Source organism: Phocoena sinus, chromosome 8, assembly GCF_008692025.1.
Source record: "Phocoena sinus isolate mPhoSin1 chromosome 8, mPhoSin1.pri, whole genome shotgun sequence".
NCBI classification, from domain to species: Eukaryota; Metazoa; Chordata; class Mammalia; order Artiodactyla; family Phocoenidae; genus Phocoena; species Phocoena sinus.
Genome location: NC_045770.1, coordinates 58,953,573 through 58,970,564, shown reverse-complemented (window position 1 = coordinate 58,970,564; position 16,992 = coordinate 58,953,573). Strand labels below are relative to the sequence as shown.

The 16,992-nt window shown below is 50.9% G+C and overlaps 1 protein-coding gene across 6 annotated transcripts in view; it reads left to right on the top strand.

Moving 5' to 3' along the window:
- Nucleotides 1-16,992, top strand: part of P2RY6 (pyrimidinergic receptor P2Y6) — a 98,331-nt gene that overhangs the window by 59,363 nt on the left and 21,976 nt on the right. Inside the window, exon 1 of one of the 6 annotated variants that reach the window (XM_032639329.1) lies at nucleotides 5,556-9,122. The exons of the other annotated variants lie outside the window; for them this stretch is intronic. The gene's annotated coding sequence lies outside the window, so the exon portion shown is untranslated. Of the gene's footprint in view, nucleotides 1-5,555; nucleotides 9,123-16,992 lie in introns of those variants that run through there. 6 annotated transcript variants of the gene reach the window in all.

Sequence of the window (16,992 nt, the reverse complement as noted above, 5' to 3'; positions counted from 1 at the left end):
AGGCTCCGGAAGCGCAGGCTCAGTGGCCATGGCTCACGGGCCCAGCTGCTCCGCAGCATGTGGGATCTTCCCGGACCGGGGAACGAACCCGCGTCCCCTGCATCGGCAGGCGGACTCTCAACCACTGCGCCACCAGGGAAGCCCCATATACCCCAATTTTAAAAAAAGATATTTGATTATGTCACTCTGCTGCTCTAAATGTTTTGGTGACTCCCACGGCTCTTTGGACAAAAGCCAAGGTCCTGACTTTGGGCTGTCTGGGCTGGCTGCTGCCGCTCCTTCAGGCCCATCTCCCACCATGCCTCCTGGCTCGTGGGGCACCTCCCACTGTGGCTGTGCTTCATTTCCCGGAACATGCCAAGCCCTTTCCTGTCTCACCCTCTTCAAGTTTCCCCTGCCTGGGACTCTCTTCTCCCTCACCATCACCTGGCTGAGGCCAACTCCTCACTCTGGTCTCAGCTTAAAGGGCACTTCCTCTGGGAAATCTTCCCAAATCTTACTATTTACTTATTTATTTGGCTGAGCCACGCGACATGTGGGATCCTAGTTCCTCGACTGAGGATTGAACCTGTGCCCCCTGCAGTAGAAGCATGGAGTCCTAACCACTGGACCGCCAGGGAATTCTCCCAAATCTTACAATTTAGACTAGATTCCTTCCCCCTCCCACCCCCATTATAATCTCTCCTCTAACCCTTCACTTTTCCTTCTTAGCGCTTACCACAATGTGTAATTCTGTATTAATTTATGTGACTATTTATTTAACATCTGGTGCCTCCACCAGATTATAAACTCCATGAGGCCAGCGCTATCTGCACTGTCCTATTGACTTGGATCTGCAGTCCTAGCACAGAACCTGCCACAGAACAGGAACTCAGCAACTGTTCATTAAAAGCTGCAGCGGTAGCCAAGAGGAGGGGCTGGCTTGTCTGCGGGCTACTGGTCAGGGGAGGTTTCAGAGATGAGGGAATTCGAGGCCACTGTCCATAAGAGAGCTTAGGAGATAAAAGAAGAGAAGGAAGAGGAGTGACAGGAGGAATGCTGACACTGATGAGCACCAATTATGTGACAGGCACTGTCTCATTATACCATCCCAGTATCACTCCCACCCCCACCCCCCATCTTTAGTAGGATGTCCAGCTAGCTGGGTGACCTGGGGTAAAATAATCCCCCTGAACCTCAGTTTCTTAATCTGTAAAATGGATTTGTGACACCAAGATCCTGGGGTTGTTATGAGAATCAGGGAGCAGTGTACAGTATAGAAAGTGCCACCAATCCATGCTTTAGGGGTACTTGAGCTCTGGAGTCAGACTGTCTGAGTTCAAACCTCAGGTCTGCCGCTTACCAGCTGTGTGACCTTGGACAAGTCACTTCATCTCTCTGTGCTTGGGTTTTGCCACCTGTAAAATAGGGATAATAATACTTCCGGAATTGCTATGAGGATTAAATGAGGTAATGTATTAAAACACCTAGTATGATGCCTGGCACATAGTAGGTGCTCAAGAAATAGCATTTATTTTTATCCCTCCCTCCCCACCACCATTCCAGAATTGCAGAATGTCAGAGCTGGAAAGTCGGAATCACCACTTAAGCCCCCCACTCCACCCCAGGCCCCAATACAATGGGGGAAACTGAGGCCAAGAGAAGGTAGAAGAGGTGAGGGAATCTGGGCTGGAGTCCAGGGCTCCTGGGTCCCAGTCCAGAGCACCGGTTCCTGACACCTGCGGCCTCTTCCAGAACTATCACCTCCCACGGGTTCCCCAGCGACTGTCGGTCCAGCCGGGTCCCGCCTGGGCGGGAGCGGGAGTCCAGCTCCGGCTTGGAGGCCGCCCGGCCACACCACCTCCCCACCTCTTTGCTCTTGCGGCGTGAGGAGCGGGGACACCTGGGGTCTGAGCTGCAGCCGCTGCCTTCTGCCTGTGCGGAGCTTCGGTTCGCGGATTCGCCTCGTGCCAGCGCCGGAGCAAATGAAGTCCCCGGCCCGGGGGGCTTTGCGGTCCAGATGAAGACTGTGGGGGCGGGGGGGGGGGGAACCGAGGGGCAGGCGGTGCCGGGGTGAGCGGGTAGAGGGCAGCTCTGCCCACGCCAGTCTCACGTTGCGGGCCCCAGGTGGGGTTCCCCGTGGGGAGTGAGTGTGTACGTGAGGGAAGGAGTGTGGTGGCTATGTCGTGGGCAGTATGTAAGAGATTAGTGTGGGCAGTGTGTGTGTACTGGGTTGTATGCAGTTAGTGTGTGGTGTGTGCTAGGTGTGTCGAGTGTGACCAATGAATTGTGGTGTTGTCTGCGTGCAAGAAGTGTGGTACCTCCCTATAGCCATGACTGACTGTGCCAGGGTAACCCGGGGGTTCCACGTGTGTGCCCAGGGTGTGTGCCCACTGTGTGGTGGGAGCAATCACACGATGGTGCATGCACACATGTGGTGCCTGTTGTGAGATGTGTGTTCTGTGTGTGGCACATCCATGGCTCTGTGTAGTGTGCTAAGCCAAGTAATGGAAGACGAGAAGCATTTGTGCAGCTCTTACTTTGACAGAACATTTTCCATGAAGTGTTCCCTAGGGTGGTTCTGACTTTTCCACCCAGCGCCCCTAAGGGCTTGGGAGAGTGAAAGCTCACCACGGACCTGGGTGGAGGAAGTACAGCTAGTCCCATGCTCACCCTCCCACAGGCACACGCACACGAAGATTCTTTGAAGTCTCATTGTTTAATCTTCAGAATTCATGTGGATTTTGCATTCCTCTCTGTAATATTTTTGCATTTGTTTTAATGTAAAAATATTGTTCTGGTAAGTTCCCATCCAGTGAGTTGACTCAAGGCTTGGTGATGAGCTGGGTTTATCCTGCTGGGGGCCCTTCGGCACCTGTAAAGTAGGAGGACTCCGCTGCCTGTCCTCCAAACTGAGATAGCAGGACTTAGACCTCCTGGGGGAGTGTGGCAGCATGTCTGGTGTGTGCTGTGTGCGATGTGCAGCCGAGTTGTGCGGTGGGAAGCTGGAGTTGTGTATGGCCATGTGCACTGTGTGTGAAGGAAGGGGTCGCAGGGGCGTGGGGATGTGTCCTGCGTGGCGGAACTGTGGTGGGGTCTGTCTGTCATTTCTAATGCAGGGGCAGGGAAGCTGGTCTTCTCAGGAGGAGCTGTGACCATCAATGAGGTTCTCACCTTTTCTGCACTGACTGGGCCGGAAGAGGCTGCAGGACCCCAGGGGACCAAGGTGAAGGGGGTTCCTATAGCAAGCCACCACCTGGGACTGTCAAGGTGGTTATGTTATCCAAGCCTGATTTAAATCCCACCTCTGGCACTCTCTACATGTAGGACTTAGGGCAAAACCCTTCTGTGCCTCAGTTTCTTCCTTTGTAAAATGGAGACATTAATAGTATTTGCCATGTAGGGTTATTGTGAGGACTGACTGAGTTCCTGGCTATAAAGTGCTTGGCATATAACAACCCTTACCAGGTTGTAAAACTATAATGACAGTGATGGAGCTGCCATATAAGTGGTCCCTTCCTGCTCTAAGAACTCTCCTTTTCCACAGAGCCAGTGATTTCCCATGAGCTGGGCAGGTGGGAATCTGAGAGTCTCCCACTTAAGTATGTCTGAAGGATCCCTTCCTGTCCCCAACCTCTATCGCTGTTGAACTCTCAGAGACTCTCTGGCTCCTGGGAAGATACAGTCTGAAAGGGGAAGATGTTGAGTCTCTGGCAAGGTCCGGGATGGGGCGTGGGAGAGAGGCTGAAGGGAGAGCTGCCAGTGCAGGCATGGAGCTTGGATGGAGGCCTCTTTCCTGACAAACATGGGAGGAACAGAAAAATGCTGGCCTGTGCCCTCGAGTGTGTACACGTGTGTTTGTGTGTGTGTGTGTTTGGGGACTGGCAGGGGCAGGGGCAGGAGTGCCCTCTGCCTGGAATGAGGAAAGTTAAGAAGAGTAGGATTAGGGATGTGTGGTCCTTGGGCCAAAGCAGGCCCTGGAAGTTAGAGGAATGCTGCAACATCAGAGTTAGAGCAGGTGGGTCTGAGCTCCAGACCAGAGTGAACCAGGAGACCCCTCAGGCTGGGCTTCGTTTTGGGGGAGAAATATTTGCATTGGCAGAGCAAGAGCCCTTGTTCCTGGTGACTTCATTGGGTCAGTTTAGAGAAAGTGCCCAGAGGCCTTGGAGAAGGAGGGGACATAGAAGGCAGTGTCCAGAGCAGTGGAAACATATTCAGGGAGGACACCTAAATATATCCGCCTTGGTGGCGGGGTGCTGTGATGGGCTGGCAGTGAGGCTTGGGCTAGAGGAGTGGCAGACCACTGTCCCCACTGTCCCCAGGCAAGGAGTGCTTCGGCCCCAGAGGCCCTGGATGCTTCTCCAGGAGATCTGGAGGACAGAGCCCTGTTGGGCAGCAGAAGGCCTGGCCCAGCCACCACTGGCTGGGTGACAAGGCCAGTTCTCTCTTCTCAGCTGTCAGGGAGCGGGGGGATGGAGTAGTGTTGGCATCATTTCTGTCCCTGATTTCCTTTGATCCATCATTCCAGCTATAATTATTTATGATTCTACAGCCCTAGCCCTAAGAGTCTGTAATCTCAACTGAAACATTCTAAGAGTCTATAATCCAAACTCCAACTTTCTATTCTCCAGCTATAACATTCCCTGATTCCAGCTCAAGTGTTCAAGGATTCTGACCAGTCTGGCAGTCTGACCCTTTCAAGTGTATAAACTACCAGGAAAGGTATACTAGAGGTCACTTCTGCAGCTATTTGAGAAGCCCCCAGGAAAGGGCCCTCCACAGCCAGCCACAAGCACTGGAGCTGCTCCTATGTGTTGAGGGAATGTCCTTGGTCCATGGTCATATGCTGCCTGGGAGGGCTGACAGTGAACCCAGAGGTTCCTTCTCATCAGGGCAATGGAGGTGTTTGGAGTAGCTCTGGGTTCAGGGGAAGGCGTCTCAGGAGAGGAAATGGTTCAGATACCGAGTTGTCATCATTCCCCACAGGATGAAGGAATTGTGGGATCACTGGGCTCTTGGAGGGGACACGAAGAGGAAGAAGGGAAAGAACAAGAAATGGGGCTGAGGAGACCCCAAAGGCAAACCTCATTCTGTCTGAGAGACTCTCCAAGCACCTTAGGTTGTAGAAAAGATTCCTGTGGTGTTAGTAAGAACAGCGCCATTAATGCGCGGTCGTGTTTGAACTCAGCACGGGCTGGCAATTGGAGAACTGAGGGCCAGTCCCCGCTTCAGCTGTGTGACTTTGGACAAGTCACTTTCCCTTTCCAGGCCTCACTTTCCTCCTCTGGCAATCTAGCACACAGGACTAAAACTCCCTGACCTCTCTCTCTCACCACTGGGGACATCATCACTGTCATGGAGACCCGGTCCTTGGACAAGTCTATAAACATTAGTCGAATGAGGGAGGAGGGAATGAACAAATGAAAGATCAGATGAAAAGATGTGAAAATATAGCCTAAGGCACCATGATTATGAACCCCTTCCCTCCTCCCCACTCAGCCTCAGCCCACATCTGAGAAACTGGTCTCAGAACTTAAAGAACTAGGGGGTGGGGTGGAGGGGTGGGGGCAGTTTCCTTTGGCACAGACCTGGATTGGTGGAGAGTTTAAGAGATTGGGCGGTGGGAACTCCTTGGGTGTCACCATTTGCCCTGCAGCATTTCCACTGCCAGCCCTGCCCTGAGCCCTGGGCAGCAGGCCTGCTGATTGACGATACTCTCCCTGATTATTTCCCCATGATCACCCCCCAGCCCCCGAGCTGATGATTGAAGGAAGGAACTGTAGCTTCAGGGCAGTGGCTCTGGAGGCTGGGATGGTAAGCAAGAGCCCCCAAGAGATTGGTGGAAGAGTAGAGCCAGAAGGGTCCTGAGCCCCCAGGCCATGTGAGGCAGGGTGAGTGGGGGAGTGGCCCAGGTCTTAGCAGGTGTTGGCATGAATGAAAACGGGGGGCCGGTAGCACACACTCACCAGGCACCTGCTGTGTGAGGCACTGTGCCCAGTTCTTGCCTGTGTGCTCTCTGCCCTCCAGCCACCCTGGCAGGAAGGAGGGGTTTGGGTGTATCCTGGGCTTCTTCCTCATTTCTCCTTATTCCCCATTTCCACCATTCAGTTATCAAGTCCCACTGAACCTGCCTCCCAAATATCTCTCTAGTGGTCCCCTTATCTCCAGTCCTGTGACTCTGGCCCAGCTCTGGAATCCTCACAGCCTCCCCACCTCCCACCTCTTACTTTGGCTGCCAGGAAGCTCAATCACCATCTTAGTCTAGGTTTCTGCTGCTGTTTCACTGCTCTGCCTCTAATGGGATCATGTGGCATATGTGGCTTTTGTCTGAGCTGCTTCCAGCCTTTTATGGGCTTGGAAATTCTAAAGCAATCCATAAGTAAAATCTGCTATTCCCTAGATTCTTATGAGAACATCCACTGGCTTCTTGGATTTTTCGCTTTTTTTTTCTTGCCTCTCCCACCAGACTGACTCCCACCCAGACATGGAGACATTGCAGCTGAATGAAGCAGTGTTCAAATCCTGGCTCTGCTACTACTAGCTACAGGAACCTTGGGCAAGTTACCTAACCACTCAGTGTGCCTCCCTTTCCCATCTGTGATATGAGGATAATAATGGTACCTACTTTGCGTGGGTTTATGAGGATTAAATGAGATAGTATAAGCACTGTGGTAAGCACTGTGTTTGCCTGTATAGATTACTTGAATGGGTCTTAGCCATCCTGGGAGAACCTGGAGGGCGAGGAGCTGGCTCTGTATGGAGTTTCTATATCAGTGCTTCTCAAAAGTCAATGTCCGCCTGAAACCCTTAAGGATCTGATTCACTTGGTCAAGGTGAGGCCTCCAGGCACATTCCTGACCTGCTCTCAGAGGATGCCAAAGCTTTTGTGCGAAGTCCACGCTTCAGTCTACTCTGTGAGGACGTGACTGTGGATAGAATCCTTGTAAACTGTAAAGTGCTTGACTGTTGTACCTGGACAGGGGTTCCTGCCAGTGACTGAGGGCAGGAGGATAGCTGTGAAGGGGTCAGTGCCCACAGACAGCTGAGGACCCCAGGAGGAGGGCTTCGGCCTTGGGCACACCCCTCCCCCACTATGAGAAGCCTATATCCAGGGCTGAGCAGGCCAAGTTAATCCTCTAAACCTTCCTCCACCTCTTGTGTAACGGCTTTTGTTCCCCAGGGAAATTGAGAGCCTGCTGTGACCAGGAACCCCACAAATCTTCCACGGCATCTGGGCCTGCCTGGGATTGTGGCAAGGATTGCTGAGCCTGGGAAAACAAGGCCTCTAAACTGGGGGTTTGTGGGCACCCCAGGAGTGGGCCCATGTGTGCATTACATGCAGAGACACAAGCACAGGCAAACACACGTGTGAATGTACACACTCCAGGGCCACTCACACGGACACACACATGTACCGTATACACATGGGTGCAATTCCAAACACATGCACCGCTATGAATACATGTGCCTCTTCCAGGTCAGACCCACTCACAGCTGACACCACCCCTGCCATGTAGACATGCATGTACCTGCCATTCATGTAGGTACGTCCTCTCCCAGCCTGGGACTTGCGGCTTACAGTTACCTCAGGCTTACACCTTCTCCCGGAATAAGCTTTCCCAGTCCTCCCAGGCCTGTCCCTTTCCGTGTCTCCCTGCTCACCTTCTCACCACAAGGACAGAGAAAGGGCTTTTCCTGTCCGCTGCTGGCCCGCTGGTTGGGAGCCGGGGTGTTTTTGTCTTTTCTGTAGAACTGGTTCTGTGGAATTTTCACTTATTGCCCTGCTCTGGGGGTTACCTCAGGGCCCCACAAGCATGAGGAGGCTGGTTTTCGGATAAACAGGAGTGTGGAACATATAACAACCTCTGTCGTTGGCGTGGTACCTAAAAATCTGCAAACTGCCCTCTTGCCAGTGTTGTGCTCAGTCTTCATTGACAGACCCGAGATGCAGGTGCCTTCATTTCCTCCATTTGGCAGGTGAGGGAACTGAGGCCCAGAGAGGGGTAGGACCCACCTGAAATCACATCTGAGCAAGATGAGGCAGTCGACCAAAATTCTAACCTCTTGAGGTTGGGCTGAGGGGAAGTGGCTTCAACCTCCTGGGGCTGAGAGAAGACGAGTTTGGCCTGTCAGAGCTGGGAGGATGGGGCAGGCTGAGGACACAGGCAGTCCCTCACAGGCCAGTGCTCTGCTGAGGCTCAGCCCTTAGTGCACCATTGTGGACATGCCAGAGGAGAGGGTAGGAGGGGGACAAGATACCTTTGCCTTGCTCTGTGATCCAGGCAAGTCCCTGCCCCTCTCTGGGCCCAGCACCCTGTCTCTACAATGAAACATCGGGGTTGGTTGGAGGATGCACTCCCTCTCCGAGCCCAGGGAAAGCTTCTGCAGGCTGCGAGGGGAAGGCAGGCTCCGGATGCTCCGCGCTGCAGCCTTAGTAGTCCTGAGCTGCGGCTTGTGCCCCGGGAGCCCTCGCCTTGGCCCCTGGCCTGCTGCTGAGACCCACCAAGGCAGGGCCAGGCACAGAGTTGGGGCTCAGGGTCTGGGGTCTCCTCCAGGCTAGGCGGGAGGTGGTGTTGTGAGAAGAGGACCCAGAAAATCCAGACAGTGCCCCCAAGCCCTGTGGATCTCTGCCCCTTAACCTCCCTTATGTTTCTCTATAGTTCTTATCACTACCTGACCTGCTATATATTTACTCATGAACTAAAATAAACCAGTCTCCCCTGCTAGAATGTAGGTGCTACGTGGGCAGGGAGTTTTGTGCTCTCAAGTGCATTGAACATTACCTGCACAGAGTAGGTGCCCAATAAGTACTTGTAAAAAAAGAAAAAGGAGGAAGAGGAAGAGGGCTAATCTCACGGATGGGGAGTGGCTGGCCCAGACCCACCACTGGCCAGAGGCAGAGCCACCCTGGCTGCCTTCTCATCAAGCCCAAGCTCTAGGATGGATTGGAGCTGGGGAAGGCGATGGTGGCCTGGGCTCAGACTTTTCCCCCCAAATCACCCTCAATCTCAGGAGCCATACTCAGTCCACAGGCGGAAGGCAAGGCATCTGGACCTGTGGGGCAAGAGCCAGACAACAGAACCATTAATCTCAGAGTCTCAGCATCCTTTAATGGACCTTCCAGGCACTGCTGAGAAAACCAGGTTAGTCATTCCCTGCAGCAGCAATGAGCAGTGCCAGGACTCTCTTCAGACTTGAGAAAAGCCAGGAGAGGGCTGAGGGGTGGGGTGGAGATGAGGAAGAAAACGGTCATCCGCTGGGTGCCAAGGCCCCGGGCCAAGCCCTGGTCTTTCTTTCTTTCTTTTTTTTTTTTTAATTAATTTTATTTTTTTGGCTGCGTTGGGACTTTTTTTGGCTGTGTTGCTGCACGCGGGCTTTTTCTAGTTGCGGAGAGCAAGGGCTACTCTTCGTTGTGGTGCGCAGGCTTCTCGTTGCAGTGGCTTCTCTTGTTGCGGAGCACAGGCTCTAGGCGCGCGGGCTTCAGTAGTTGTGGCACACGGGCTCAGTAGTTGTGGCTTGAGGGCTCTAGAGCGCAGGCTCAGTAGTTGTGGCACACAAGCTTATTTGCTCGGCGGCATGTGGGATCTTCCCGGACCAGGGCTTGAACCCGTGTCCCCTGCATCGGTAGGCGGATTCTTAACCACTGCACCACCAGGGAAGCCCAAGCCCTGGTCTTTCAATGCCACCTCACTCAATCCTCCCAACAGCCCTTGGGGCTGAATTGATGATACCCATTCTGGGGGTGAGCACACTCAGAAGGCATAGTGACTGGGAAGTGGCTGGTCAGCCTTGGTGTTAGGGACTTGAGCTGGAATGTTCTGGATTTGGGTCTCAGCCCTTGCTTGCCAGCTTGCCAGCTCTGGGCTGAGGCAAGTTACTTCCCCTCCTCGGATTTCTCGGTTTCCTCATTGGCTGTCTCCCGGGACGACTCTGAGATGTGCATGTGACAGTTTGTGGCACCAGAACTGGTTAGAATAGGGACTGCTCCAGGAGTCAGAATCTCCCCCAGCGCTTGACAGAGCTGCGTGGCGCTCACTCCCTCCTGGGTGAGTGTTCTGGGTCCGTGCCCTGAGAGTGCTAAGACCCCACCTCCCCTCAGAGCTCAGCGATCTTGACAGATGGACCGCTTGCAGCCACTTTGGCTCACTGCAAGCTGGAGAGAGAGTGGGAGCGGACTTGGGGTCCTCCTCCCTTCCTTGGCCTGGTTGTACCTAGAGCTGCAGCCTGTGCAGCACGGAGGGCAGAGGAGACAGCGACCTGGGGACCAGGCTGGGCCACGGTAGAGGAGGGGAACAGGGCAGGCGGGCCTGGGAGCCACACAGGCCTGGGTTTGAGTCACTTTCCCTCTCTGGGCCTCAATTTGTAACGTGGGGGTAACAACGATCTCCCCCTGAGTTTTGAAAAACTGTTAAGTGTTCTGTGCTGGTGAGTGACCCTCAGAGAGGAGGCTGTGCCCCCAGGAGCCTGTGGTGGGAAGAGGCTGGGAAGGATCAGGACCAGATAGGAGTCCACAGAGGAGGCCCTTAGGAAAGCTCTTGCCTCCATGTGACTGGTAGGGAAAATGAGTCCCTGAGTCCTGGTGCGATCTGCGAAAGGGGAGTGCGGCAGGGTGAACGAGTATATCTGAGGGAGCTGTGTTAAAACTTTCTGGCGTTTCTGTTGCCATTCAACTCCCACGACACCACCACAAGGGAAAAACTGAGCAGCACAGCCCGTGGTATGGGCCCTGGCCTCTGGAAGATACCAGGGATGCACATCTCTTGCCAGCTCTAGAATGGGTCCTACACCAATTCAGGGCCAGTCTCTCCATCCCTCAGTATCAAATGAGAAGATAAAAGAGAAGGCTCTTTGTAAACTATAAAGTGCTGTGCCTCTGATGGTGCATCTGTGTGTGTGTGTACAAGCCCTCGGGTGTGTATGCATGAGTGAGAATGTGCAGCTTGTGAGCGTGTGTACACGTGGTGTGCGCGCTCACGTTCCCTGACCTGGCTGGGGCAGTAACTCCATGCTGTCCAAAGCTCCCTGTTTGGCTGGGACTCTTCTCTAAACTTCTTCCAGTCTTTTTTCCGTGTTTCCTCACTGCTCCTTAGTTTATCAGAAGGGAGCAACCTGTGGTCCAGAAACCTAGCAATTGTCTCTGAGCCTGCCTCACTCTTCTCCCTGGAGGGGAGAAGCCCTCACCTCATCCGGCCCCTGGAGGCTCTGAGCCCGCCCTCACCTCATCCGGCCCCTGGAGGCCCGGCTGCCCAGTCTGCAGGGCTGGCAGCTTGCTTGGCTCCCCTGCGCAGCCCACCTGCCACCCATTTTTCCCTCCAAGGCTCTGTGCCAGCCACTCTCACATCATTGTTCCACTGGCTCCTCACAACATCCCAGTACCCCCACCCTCCGGGTGCTCTTATTAATCCCATGTTACAGGCAAGGAAGTGAAATCTCAGTGAGGGGAAATGGCTTTCCCAACGTTACCCAGCCCAACTAGGGGCAGTGCTGGGGTTTCAACTCCTACCTAACTCCAAAATCTTTATCCTTAACTCTTGCGGCCTACCTAGCGAGGGTGTGCTGACTGGTTGGCTGAATGTGTAAATGAATGAAAAAACAAATGAATAAATCACTCAGTCAATATTGAGCTGAAAGAGAAGGTTAAGCGATAATAACAATGGCTATCACTTATTGAGCACCTACTATGTGTTAAGTGCTTCACATAAAAGCAGATGCAGCCAAGATTATCATTATCCCCATTTTGCAGTTGAGGAAGATGAAGTTCAGAGAGGTTAAAGCGTATTATCCAGGATGGGACCCGGAATTCTAACTTGTCCTCCCTAGAGGAGGGGTGAGTTAGCAGAGCCTGGCGACAGTGCCCACCCATTGCAGCAGAGATACGTCAAGGCTCTCAGGAAACTGTGTCTGCAGGGCCCTCCCCAATGACACCCACACCCCACCCCTCTGGTCCCGGGGCCATTTCCCCATTTGTCTCTGAAATGGGTTTCTATTTCAGTCTGGGGTGGGGATTTGCTGGCCCAGCTCTGACTGTTCCTTTCTGACTGGTGGCACATCTGGTGAGGGCCAGCGCCTTGGCCTGGACATGTGGAGGTGTCTTCCTGTTCCCCCTGCCCCAGGGCCGGCCCTGTCATTAACAGCTCCCATGCGAGGGCAGGCCTGTGCGAGATGCGGCTGTGGGTCTGTGGAGATGGCCTAGGCTGGGTCAGTGGCATCTGTGCCCAGCCCTCTGCTGGATGCCAGGGACCTAGAGGCGAGTAGATCCAGTCCTTCGCTTAGAGAACTCATGGGCAGAGTACTGAAGCCTGAGTGGGTTAAGTCTGTAGTAGTGGGGGCAGAGCCCGGCATCCTGACTCCCAGAGCAGCGCTGATTTTTGTGGCCTGGAACAGACTGGGGGTTGTTCTGTGGCCCCAGGAGAGAGCCTACCTGTGGCGTCTGAGGGGCAGATCTCAGCTCAGAGGGATGACATTGTCTCTGTCGAGCCTGGAGGAGGAGAATCAGCCACTCATTCATTCAGAAGTTCCCGAGGGCCTTCCGTTGGGGGACAGGGTGGGGGTGGAGGGCACAGGGAAAAGGAATCAGATGTTGAAATCAGAGCTGGGTTTGAATCCAGGCGCCAGCATTTGCTGGCTGTGTGATTTCAGAAAAGTTATTTAACTTCTTGGAATCTCAATTTCCCCATTTGTGAAATGGGGTACTAGAACCTACCTGGCCAGCTCATGGAGCGGATAAAATAAGGTAGTGCGCATTACTTGTAGGTTCTTAGGAAGGTTTAGTTCACTTCCCTCCTCACCCTGGAGAGCCCTTCGTGAGGGAGGAGATATTCCTTTAGGCAGCAGCTAGTATGATGATTGAGGCAAGAGAGGAAACTTGTAAGGGGTTACGGTGAGCCCTCCAGGCTGACCAACATTCACATTATGGCGCACAGCCTCATTTCTCAAGTCACAAAAGCGAAATAGAGATACAGAGAGGCTGATGTTTGAGGCAGCCTAAAATACCTCTGCTGTAGAAAGTTGCTTCAATAAAAGAGATAATAGATGAAAATCTGAACAGTCCCCTGCCTAGGTCTCCTGACCAAGCTGGAAACCTCCCTGTCAGACTCTCAGACTTATTAAGATTCACCGAGGACCTACTTTATGCCAGGCCCACACCGTGGCTTTGTTACAGGTTTATCTTTATAATAACAGCAACAACCATGAAAGGTTAATACTGTAAGCCACATTTAGTAAGTGGGGAAACTGAGACTCAGAGTTTTACATAACTTGCTCAAGGTCATACAGCTAATAGAAGCTGAGGGAGGATTCAAAACCAGGACAGTCTGGCCCTGACACCCATGGCTCTCCTACTCCATGGGGTACTTGTTCCACAAAAGACGTCAGGCCTCCGATCAGAAATACCTATACCAAAAAGGTAAAATATAAATGACAACATAAAAAAGGAGTAATTAGGGAAATGTAAATCAAAATCGCAATATGATACCACTTTATACCCATTAGGATGGCAGTAAGGAAAAAGACGGACAATAACAAGTGTTGGTGAGGATTTGGAGAAATTGGAACTCTCATATGTTGTTGGTGGGAATGTAAATTAGTGCAGCCACTTTGGAAAACTTTGTCAGTTCCTCAGAAAGTTAAACATAGAGTGACCACATGACTCAGCAGTTCTATTCTTAGGTATGTACCCAAGAAAATTGAAAGCATACATCCACAGGAAAACTTGTATGCAGATGTTCATAGCCATGTTATTCATAATAGCCAAAAACTGGAAACTACCTAAATGTTCATCAGTTGATAAATGGGTAAACAAAATATGGTATATTCATACAATGGGATATTATTCAGCCACAAAAGTGAAATGCTGATCCATGCTACAACCTGAATGAACCTTGAAGACATTATGCTAAGTGAAATAAGCCAGTAACAAACTCACGCTTATTATATGATTTCATTTATGTGAAACATCCAGAATGGGCAAATCTATATATACAGAAAGTAGATAAGTAACTTCCACAAGATGGAAGGAGAGAGGAATGAGGAGTAACTACTAATGGGTACAGGATTTCTTTCGTGGTAATGAAAATGTTCTGAAATTATATAGTTGGGATTAATGTTGCACGATCTTAAAAGTATACTAAAAACCAGGCTTCCCTGGTGGCGCAGTGGTTGAGAGTCCACCTGCCGACGCAGGGGACACGGGTTCGTGCCCCGGTCAGGGAAGATCCCACATGCCGCGGAGCGGCTGGGCCCGTGAGCCATGGCCTCTGAGCCTGCGCGTCCAGAGCCTGTGCTCCGCAACGGGAGAGGCCACAACAGTGAGAGGCCCGCGTACCGGAAAAAAAAAAAAAAAAAAAAAGTATACTAAAAACCTCTGAACTGTACACTTTGAAAGGGTGAATTTTATGGTAGTTGAATTACATCTTAATTTAAAAAACAACAGGAGCAGGAATATACAGTTAAAAAGAAGTTGAAACTAACATTGGTCCTACAGTAGGAGGTCAGGGAAACAACCGTGTGCTTCCTGGCAGCTGGAGCGAACAGGGAGGAGCAGCCTCCAAGAGGAGGAAAGTGCAGCACCTTAGGGAAACCAGCTCTTCCAGGGTGTAGCTCTAGGGCAAGATTCCCACAAGCCTGAGTTGGCTATCATAATGAATTGTCAACAACACGAATTTCCTTTATCTCCTACCCGAGACTCTGATGCAGATAGCATAAAGAACTGTGAAGGGCATGAGATTGTACCACACTTACAGGCTACTAAATTAGCCTAGTACAGTTTCATGGAGGCTGGCAGAAGACCTAAGACTCCTGGTTAGAGACAAAGAACTCTGTTCCTCACATCAGTAGTAGCAGGGAGAATACCAGTGTTAGCACTGGTTCCTCAAGCCCCAATTCCCACAGGGTAATGTAAAGGCCAGATAATACCTGCCCATGCATTGCCTTTCATTACAAGGGAAGAACCTAGACCTGAGGCAACTCAAATCCTTTATAATGGGCAGTGAGCCTGCTTGACCTTTGCCCTAAAGGAAGACATTATTTTTGTCATACCAGACAGCCAACAAAACTGCCTTGTGCTCCAAAGGGAGACACTGTCACTCTCTTCCAAGTCTGTTTGCTATGCAAACACTGTTGAAAGGATGGTCTAGAGCAAAGGCTATCTGTCTCTGCTTAATAGACTTGCCAAAATCTGAGAGACCCATGGAGAATTATCTCCCGACACATAGGTGTAATGGTCAGGGTTGTTTTTGTTTGTGTTTTATTGTGGTACAATATACATAACATAAAATTTACCCTTTTAATCATTTTATTTATTTATTTACTTATTTTCATTTATTTATTTATTCTTGGCTGTGTCGGGTCTTCGTCGCTGCTTGCAGGCTTTCTCTAGTTGCCGCGAGCTGGAGCTACTCTTCATTGGGGTGCGCGGGCTTCTCTTTGCTGCAGAGCATGGGCTCTAGGCGCGCGGGCTTCAGTAGTTGTGGCACGTGGGCTCAGTAGTTGTGGTTTGCAGGCTATAGAGAGCAGGCTCGGTAGTTGTGGCGCACAGGCTTAGTTGCTCCGTGGCATATGGGATCTTCCAGGACAAGGGCTCGAACCCACGTCCCCTGCACTGGCAGGCGGATTCTTAACCACTGTGCCACCAGGGAAGTCCCTTTAATCATTTTTTAGTGGGAAAATATATATGACATAAAATGAACTGTTTTTACTTACAACACCTCTGACACCAAATGTGTGCAGTTTTCTCCTCCTAACACCAACCAATTCTTTTTTTTTTAATTGAAGTATAGTTGATTTACAGTGTTGTGTTAGTTTCTGCTGTACAGCAAAGTGAATCAGTTATACATATATCTACTCTTTTTTAGATTTTTTTCCCATATAGGTCATTACAGAGTATTGAGTAGAGTTCCCTGTGTTATACAGTAGGTCCTTATTAGTTATCTATTTTATATGTAGTATTAGTAACACCAACCAATTCTGACACCAACTCTGAGAGTAAGCCTGGACCCCTTAGGTTAAGGGCTCAGTTGTCTCCCCCACCCCCTGCCCCAATTCAGATGTCAGTTACACGTCCCAGGCCTCCTGTACTTCTGATGGGCTATAAATCAAGAGCTCCCATGACCCCCTCCTAAGGTTCCATAGTTCACTAGAATGGCCCACAGGACCCAGGAAAGCACTTTAACTATAACGAGATTATTATAAAGGATACAACTCAGGAGCAGCCAATGGAAGAGATGCACAGGGCAAGGTAAGAGGCGAGAAACATCCATCCCTCTCTGGGTGGGTCATCCTCCCAGCACCTTGATGTGTTCACCAGCCTAGAAGCTCTCAGAACACTGTTGTTTAGGGTATTTTTTTAATGGAGGCTTCATTTTGGAGGCATGATTGATTATATCATTGGCCATTGGTGATTGAATGCAATGTCTAGTCCCTCCCCCCTCCCTGGAGGTTAGAGGGTGGAGATGAAAGTTCTAAGCTTCTAATCAAGGTTTGTTCTTTCTGGCAACCAGCCCCCATCCTGAAGTTTTCTGTTCTCTAGGTGCCTGCCAAGAGTCAACTTGTTAACAAAAGTTGCTCCTGTCACTCAGGAAATTCCAAGGGATTTAGGAGCTCTGTGTGAGGAACCAGGGGCAAAGATAAAATACATATTTCTTATGCCATACATAAAACATTTTAACCTTTTTTGAATGTACAATTCAGTGGCATTAAGCACATTCACATTTTTGTATAACCATCACCACTATCCAAATCCAGAACTATTTTACCTCCATATGAAACGCTGTACCCATTAAACAATAACTCCCCATTTCTCTCTCCCCAGCCCCAGGTAACCACTATTCTGCTTTCTGGCTCTATGAATTTGACTATTTCAGGTACCTCATATAAGTGGCATCATACAGTATTTGTCCTTCTGTATCTGGCTTATTTCACTTAGCATAATGTTTTCAAGGTTCATCCATGTTATAGCATGTGTCAGAATTTCCTTCCTTTTTTGAGGCTGAATAATATTCCATTGTATATATATAC